Raw genomic sequence first — 9,141 nt, forward strand, 5'->3', positions numbered from 1 at the left:
TAGTTGTAAGTTATTTGTTTTATTTCATGTAATAGAAAAGGTTTGCAATTTGTTCCATGATTTGTTAATTTATTCTTCCACACCATATGCACAGAGCTTACACTTGCCTGCTTTATCTCAATGTATCCTTTAAGTAACACTTATATTATTGTACCTTTGATGATAACACAGGTTACAATCTAAGACTAACCAAAGGAAGAATATGTAAGTATTGTTGGCAGAGTTTGCCACATTGTTCTTCATAGCACCACTCAAAAATAAAATCATGGATTTGTTTTGTTTAAATATTAGAATATTTCATAGACACCTATTTTTCTCTGTCCTTCCTGTGTGATCAAAACCGGACAACAAAAATAGCGGCTCCAAAGGTACTGAAATGTTGATATAACTGAGAGAAGCTTTGTTTGCCTGTGGAGTACAACTGTAGTTGCAATAAGATGTTATTTCAGGAATAGTTTATCTTGTCTTGTGTTTAAACACCAAAGAATAAAGCAAAGGTATTTTATTTTCTTTGTATGTAAGTCTCTACATTGAGTCTTCTTACTATGCAGTTACTCAACATGGTTTCATTTTGAAAACTGTCTTTTGTGCAATTGTATCTTTGATAATGAAATCAAATATATTTAAAGAAAGCCACATCATTTATTCATTCATTCTTTCATGTATTATACAGGTGTCTGTTTCATACTATCTTCTAAACACAAATCGTACATAGATAAGATTTGTGAAATTGTGAGCAATATACAATATTTCATTAATATCGAATGTAATTTTATGAAAGCTGATTGGTTGCTAAGTATATTTAGGAGCCACTGAATATAACTCCATAAACTTAGAGCATTGTGAAAAGATTACAGTAATTTATTTAGTGGTGTTGCAAGATAGCAAGGTCCTAGGAAAGGGCATAGATGCAGTAACAGAGTTCAAGGAATTAGCCAAACCTTTTGTGCTGATATTAGAAATGAAATATTGGTAGGAATTAACACAGCACAGGACAAGATCACAGAAAAGCTTTTGTATATACACATACATAAATATCATACATACATATATATATCACATATGTGACATATATACATATACACATGTTGATGTATATAAGTTTGATGATATTGAATAAAAGAGAATGCTAAAGGACAGTTTAGAACCCAAGGGATAAGCTGGAGCATTGAATTAATTGGCACAAAAATGGATAAGAGGCTGATATTGTGGATATGTGTCAGAAAACTTTAAGAAATTCGGAATTTATATCGAGGAACCTAAAAGAAAACACTTTCTTTGAAACACGTTAAATGGAACATACATACAGTATAAGGAAACTGGCGTGTTATTTGTTACAAGTCTATTGCGTGCTATCTTGTAGACTGACATTCATAAGGTTCTTAAAGTCATTGAGTACAATGGCTTTGTGCCCTACATGTGAATTCTAGAGGGTTACCTGCATTCATTTGCTTAAGAACTTTTCAGTGTGCATGTTATGCCATTTGGACTCTTGTTTCTCCAAGAAGGCAGCTTAGGAAGAACCAGATCCTCATGATTTGTGTAGAGGACGACATTGCCAAGACAATATTAAAGGAGATGCTCCATTTAAAGATGTGAAGACACGGGAATGGAATCTTACTTTGCTTCCATTTCTATATTTAGAATTGGCTACAGGACCAGTTTTTTAAAATTCGTCTTTTTTGGAAAATTTTAAAATATGCAAAAGAAAAAGAGTGAAATAATATCTCACATATTTATTCAACCGATGAACAATCCTAAGTCTGTATGTAGCAACATATTTTGCCTTCCTGTGTTATTTTATTTTTAGTTTTTAAAATTTCATTTAAATGTAATTTATATGCCTTAAGGTTTACTTGTTACAACTGAGAAAATCAATAATTTTTGTCAAACTTTCTGTTTTACAGCCACATCATACTTGGCTTAAGATTGTTACAGAATATCTTTCGATTTTTATAAATAATATTCCTGTGAATATTACAGTCATTCCCTTATAAGAGAATGTTTTCCTGTCTTTCAGGTACAATCTTGGAAAGAAACTATTGAGTTTTATGCTACAGTTGTATTTCATTTAACAATAATTTATCAATTTTTTATGGATTGTATTATTTTGCAACCATTAGCAATGTATGAAGGTTCTAGTTTGCATGTGTTTCACCAACAGTCGCTGTTAGCTACCTTTTTATAAGGACCATTCTTTGAACATGTAGTGGTACATTGCTTTAATTTGTGTTTTCCTAATATTTAGTACATTTACTGATGCTTAGTGCCTATTGATGTGTCTTTTTCTCAATGAAATGTCTATTTTGCTCATGTTAAAAATAGTTCCTGAGCTCTTTCCCATCTTGCAAGATGGTGGGTGAAAAAACTGAGAAGCCAGACACTAAAGAGAAGAAACCCAAAGCCCAGAAGGCTTCTTCCAGTGGTACTGGTAAAAAGGGTAAGGTGAAAAAGGCAAAAAAGTCCAAGAAGGGGCAGCCCCACTGCAGCTGAAATCCTGTCCTGGTTAGAGGAATTCATAGATACTCCTGATCTGCTATGTATTCCAGAAAGGCTTTGTACAAGAGAAAATACACAGCTGCTAAATCAAAGGTTGAGAAGAAATAGAAGGAGAAAGTTCTTGTTTCGAACACAAAACCCATTGGTGGGGGCAAGAATGGAAGTAGTCAAGTGGTTAAGCTTCAAAAAATGCCTAGATACTACCCTACTGAAGATGTGCCCCAAAAGCTCTTGAGCCACAGCAAGAAACCCTTCAGTCAGCATGTGAGGAAACTTCGAGCTAGTATCTCTCCTGATACCATCTTGATCATCCTCACCGGGTGTCACAGAGACAAGAGAGTGGTCTTCCTGAAATAGTTGGACAATGGCTTGCTACTTGTGACTGGGCCTCCGAGTCTTAATTGTGTTCCTCTACGAAGAACACATCAGAAATTTGTCATTGCCACCTCTACAAAAATCGACATCAGCAACGTGAAAATCCCAAACACATCACTGACGCATGCTTCAAGAAGCAGCAGCTGCGGAAGCCCAGACAACATGAGGGCGAGATTGTCAACACCAAGAAAGAGAGATACCAGATTTCAGAGCAGCACAAGATGGATCAGAAAGCGGTGGACTCACAGATTTTAGCAAAAATCAAAGCTGTTCCTCAGCTCCAGGGCTATCTGCCATCCGTTTTTGCTCTCACAAATGGAATTTGTTCACTTATTCACTAGGTTCCCTCATAAATTAATGTTCTAAATTTCTAGGTTCCTCATAAATTAGTGTTCTAAATTTCTTACTAAGAACCTAATTAAATAACTGATACATAAAAAAATAAAAATAGTTCCTGGGTTGCGGAGATAGCTCAGTGGTTTAAGTACCTGCCTGGCAAGCACAAGGACCAGGTTCGATCCCTGGTACCACATGCCAGGGTGGCCCAGAACCTCAGCATGCCATGCCAGTGACCGAAACCAGGTGTGGTGGTGCATGCCTGTAATCTCAGCACTGGGATGGCTGAAATAGGAGGATCGCTATGAATCCAAGCTGTGTAGCAAGATCCTCTATTTGCCACCCTGTAAGTGTACTTGCTATTTACTTTGTAAATAAATAAATTAATAAATAAAATAGTTCCTTATTTTGTTTGCTAAATACGCAATTTAAACAAATTTTATATTGAACATGTTCCTATTGGGAGCTTTTAAGATTCAAAACATTAAAATATTGGTAAAAATCCCATTTTTCCTTTATGAACTGTGATTTCATGTTATATCCAGGACCTCTTTCATATGTAGGCTTCATGGAAAATTTCCTGTTTTCTTCTTGCAGTCTTATAGTTTATGTATTACATTAAAGCTGATATCCATTTTGGGTTAATTTTCATTAATGTAAAATTAAGATCTTTCATTATTTGGTGTGTGTGTGTATGTGTGTGTGTGTGTGTGTGTGTGTGTGCCTGTGTGTGTGTCTGTGTGTGTGTATTTGCATGTGTTTATACAGCCTCCAGGCACCACTTATTCACTAGGCTCCCTTTCCCTGGGGGTTAGCTGTGTGGGTAGAGTGTCTTCTGTGATACACAGCCACCATCTTCAAAACTCGGCAGTGCAAGAACAAAACAAACAAACAAACAAAAGTACAAGAATGTATTCTTTTGCCTTTAAATTGCCTCAAAGTCTCTATAACACTAGAGTCTGTTCTAGGTTTTCATTTCTATTGCATTGACGTATAACACAGGACTATATTTATTTTATTACCATTCAGTCTTCCTTATTGTAGATTTACAGGAAGTTTGAAATTAGACTGTATAAGTGCTCAAAGTTTGTGCTTTTAAAATTGCTTTGGCTATTCAAGATCTTGAGAAATAAAATGCAACTCTTTGGAGTAGCATAGAAGTAGGCGGTTGTGATTTGAATAAAAATTTCATTGAATCCACAGATCAGTTTGGAGATAATTGCCCTGTTGACAATATTAAATGTTCTAATCCTTAAATATGGAAAGATTTTAAACTTTATTTAGAATATTAATTTTATTAGCTTGCAGGGTGGTTTTCTGTGCACAAATCTTACAATTAGCTATTTTTTTTGAATTTTTTCTTAATAATTTATTCATCTTGATATTATTATGAATCAAACTGTGTTATTTCCACATGCAAATTATTTTTCAGGGATGAACTTGGAGTTTTTGTATATTGATCTTATAACAAACAATCTTGCTAAATTTGCTTATTAACTCTAGTTTTGGGGAGACTTCTTGGGATTTGCAAGGTGTAGCATTATGCCACCTGAAATGAAGAACAGTTTCACATCTCTTCTAGGTCGGATAATTTCATTGTTTTGTTATTATTCAATTGTTATTTGCTCCTAGCACAGCTTAACACTGCACATCACTTGTAAGCATTGAGAAATCAAGCATTCTGGACTACAAAATTATATCAATGCTGGGTTTTCTTATAAATGTTTTTAACAGTCAGAGAAAACTTTCTTTTGGTGATTATCATAAAGAGGTGCAGTATTTTGGCAAATATTTCATCTTAATTAATTAATTAAGCAACTAATTTCCAATTATTTTTAATGTTTCTGTATATGAGGATTTTATCATAAATTAACATTATATGATTATATTTACTAACAATTTTATATACTTATGATTTTAATTTTACACATTCACGACTTTCTTAAATAATTTAAATTTCATGGGAAAGAATAGTGCTTCCTCCTTCCATATCTTCCCTAACTCTAACTAAAATGCTATATACAAAGTGGTAATTAATTAATATTACTTACAGAACTCGCAATTAAAGTAGTTTAGAGCTGAAAAAGAATTTGACATTCAGATTGGGCAACAACTTAAGATAAAAGGGACGTTCTAAATTTCTACAACTGTTTTCTTAAAGTTACCATTAGAACTGAGCTCTTATTTATTTATTTATTTATTTATTTATTTATTTATTTATTTTTGGTCCTGGGATTTGAACTGATGGTCTTGTGTATGCCAGGCAGGCACTTATTCCTAGAGGGTAGTGTTAACCCCTAGTTAATTTGCAGGTAGAATTAAAAGACATACTTATTTAATCGATTTCAAGGTTTTTTTTTTTTCCAATTTGTTCAGAGACAAATTAGAGAATAGTTAGATTTTATATTGGATTCCATATAAGTATATTATTTTTAAAGGAAGATAAACAGATGAAGCTCCATATATTTACTTAACCATTTCTTCCTTTCAAAAATTGCTTCAGTGTGACTCAGATAATTTTTCACGGATATCAATTCTTAGGAAATCGAGAAGTCTAGTTCTGCACACACAAACGCTGGTCAAACGAATATACAGACTGAGCTGTAGCTTGAACAGGATCTCTGAATAACCAGCTAATGTTTATTTCTTTCCAAAATATTTGGACATGAACATGTAGCTTCAGTTTGAATATGTACATATTAATTTCATTAATTTCTGGAGAATAAGAATAATGTTTCAAGAAAGGATGTTTACTGTACTTATGACTTGTTTTTGCCTATGCGTTGGAGGATATTATAGACTTTCTAATTCTCATTACTTTACTTAGTTAGCATCCATCAATTTATTAAAAATGTATAAAATGCATAAGTACAGAACTAGCACCGTTCTCTGTGGATCTAACTTGTTGGTTTCACATTTGATTTCAGGCATGTCTATGTGGACAAATAGAAGAAATAAATTCACGAGATTTGAACTACTTAATTTTCCTTAAAATCATTTCTCTTGCATGAAAAGCAATACTGGAGTAGAGGTTACATTTAAACATAATACTTCTTTGAGAAATGCAGGGAGCTGATAATTGGACCGTTAAACTGATCATTCCTTGCAAAGATCTACATAGCTTGCAAAGATCAGGACTGATGAAACCAGTGAATTTCTAACAGATTGCCAATTAGTATTTGAACTAATTTTGTTTATTTGCACAGAGTATGCAAACTAGCTCTAATTTATAGGGAAGATTCACATGTATGTAAATCAGCCTAAAATTTCTGTTTTGCTAGGTAAACTGGTATTATATAGAATTATTTTGGTACCATCATTGAACATCTTCACTCTACATGGCAAATTAAACGATCAGGGACTTCCAAGAGAATTACAAATATGCCTGTTCGTTTTTTCTTTGACTGTTCATTGGTACAATAGGTAGGAAGAACCAACATAATAGCGATGACCACACTGCCAAAATTGTTTTACAGACTTAATGCAATCCCAATAAAAATATCACTGGCATATCTCACACAACTATAGAACACATTTTTAAAATTAATTTGGAACCAAAGGAGACCTAAAATGCCAAAAACAATTCTGAGCAACAAAGGCAAAGCAGGGACCATCACAATCCCTGACTTGAAATTATGCTACAGAGCTTCTGTGATAAAAACAGCATGATACTCACAAAAAAGCAGACCTGGGAATCAGTAGAGCAGATTAGAAGATGCAGAAACAACCCTGAACACACTCAGCCATTTTATTTTTGTAAAAGGCCAAACATGTTTACTCAAAGAAAATAGCCACTTTAATAAACAATGCTGAAATACTGAATTTTCACATGCCAAAGATTAAAATTAAACTTCACATTTTCACCATATGCTAAACTAAAATCAAAATAGAACAAAGATCTAAATATTAGAACAACACTAAATCTACTGAAAGAGAGAATATGTAGAAGTCTTGCTTGTTTGTTTTCTTGTCTTTTTGTTTATGAATTTGGTACAGGTTCTCACTACGTAGCTTGGTCTCATACTGATCCTCGTGTCTCAGCCTCCCCAGCTCTAGGATTACAGGCAGTATTACATGCCCAATCTCATCTGATCTCAGAAGCTAAGCAGGGTCAGGCCGAGTTAGTACTTGGATGGGTGAATATGTAGAACAAAGACTTTATGAGCAAAATCCCAGCTGCACTGGACTTACTACAAGAATCAACAACTGGGATCTCATCTTTTTAAAAAGCTTTTGCACAGGAAACTATCACCAACAATGAAAAGACAGCCCCACAGAGTGGGGCAAATTCTTAGCCAGTTGTTCTTTAGACAAGCAACTGATATTTAGAATATATCAAGGATTGAAAACAATTAGACCTCCCAAATTTAAAGACCTAATCCAAAAATGGGCATCTGAGATAAATATACACTACCCAGATGAAGAAATACGAATGGCAAATAAATATATGAAAAAATGCTCAACATCATTAGTCTTTTGAGAAATGTAAATTAAGACAATATGGAAATTTCACCTCATCACTAAATCAACCTATACTCAAGATTTTGTTTTTTTTGATGTATTACTAAACTGTATTGACTTATTGATGTCATTGAATTCTTTTTCTACTGTTGATTGATTTATTTTTCCCTTTTCTATTTAAAGAGAAAAAAATAATAAGAACAAAGATAAAATTTCCACCATTGAGTCCTGGTTGATCCTTCCTCTTCCTCTTCAACCTCCTTTCCTCCTCCTTTTCTTTCTCCATTTTCTTTTTTTTTTTTTTAAATAAAAAACCAAAGCGTTCTATTTTCAACATGGGTTATTTGAGTATAAAAAAATTTTTCCTGATTTGCTTGACATTTAGGCTTTTTAAAAATTAATTTGATTGGTACATTTTAGATATCCGTAATGATGACATTCATCATGTACATTCTGTACCTGGAAGTGAAATATCTTAAATTTTCTTTTTCTCCTATTTCCCTCTCCTCCCTCCAGCCCTCTACTCTTCTTTACTTATAAAAGTTTTATTTCCATTTTTCCTTCCATCCTTTGTTCTTTTCCCTTCCTTCCTTTCACCTGCCTCCTTTCCTAGTTCCACCCAAATGTATAAGAGAGGTTTTTTTTTCGGAACCGGGGATTGAACTCAGGTCCTTGAACTTACCAGGGAAGCGCTTATTCCACTGAGCCATCTCCCTGGCCCCAAATAAGAGATATTTTGAAAGAAGAAGAAAATCTTTAAGTGGGAAGAGGAAACAGGCTGGTCAGTCTTTCACAGTGTTTTTTTTTTTTTTTTTTTTTTTTTTTGGTAGTTAAGAATGGCATGAAAAGCTTGAAATATTTAATCCAGTGGTTCTCATAAAATGCAATTCTGAGTAGCACACTGGCTGCTAAACGAATCAATAATCCTATTTTATGTGAATGCTTACATTTGAAATCTTTTATCCTGAAAGGCATGTCACATAATCAAAAGAGACATTGTTACATAAAAGTAGTTATAATCATAACTTGCTTCTTAAAATAGGTGACTGCGTACATAAATCTTTCTCAGAAATCCATTAGTCTTTTCTATTGCTTAGGTGGATAATAATAAAATCTCACAGGGCATAAACACTACAGTGCTTTTGATGATTTTTGACTGCTAATATGAGAAAGTATGAAATTTAAAAGTGAAAGTGGTTTTATTTCCTAAAGGAACAGAAATATCATTTATATCCCTTATGAAACTTTATCTACACTAAATAGGAATCTAATAGACGCTATATAGGACGGTAGCATATAATGACAAAAGGAAATATGTGGAGTCCCCATTAATCATAATAAAGGACAAAGTTCTCATATGATGCTCAGATATGGTGTTTTAAAATTTTAAAACATTTTGAAAACTAACACACAAGCTTACCGGAAATACCAGATGACTTACAAAAGATATGTATTTATAGCCTATGTGTT

The 9,141-nt window shown here is 33.5% G+C and overlaps 1 pseudogene; it reads left to right on the forward strand.

Annotated features, from left to right (window-relative positions):
• Window positions 1-2,352: 2,352 nt before the first annotated feature.
• LOC105743146 lies at window positions 2,353-3,215 on the forward strand (annotated as a pseudogene).
• Window positions 3,216-9,141: the final 5,926 nt, after the last annotated feature.

Source organism: Octodon degus, unplaced genomic scaffold (genome assembly GCF_000260255.1).
Source record: "Octodon degus isolate 3935 unplaced genomic scaffold, OctDeg1.0 scaffold00102, whole genome shotgun sequence".
Lineage (NCBI taxonomy): Eukaryota > Metazoa > Chordata > Mammalia > Rodentia > Octodontidae > Octodon > Octodon degus.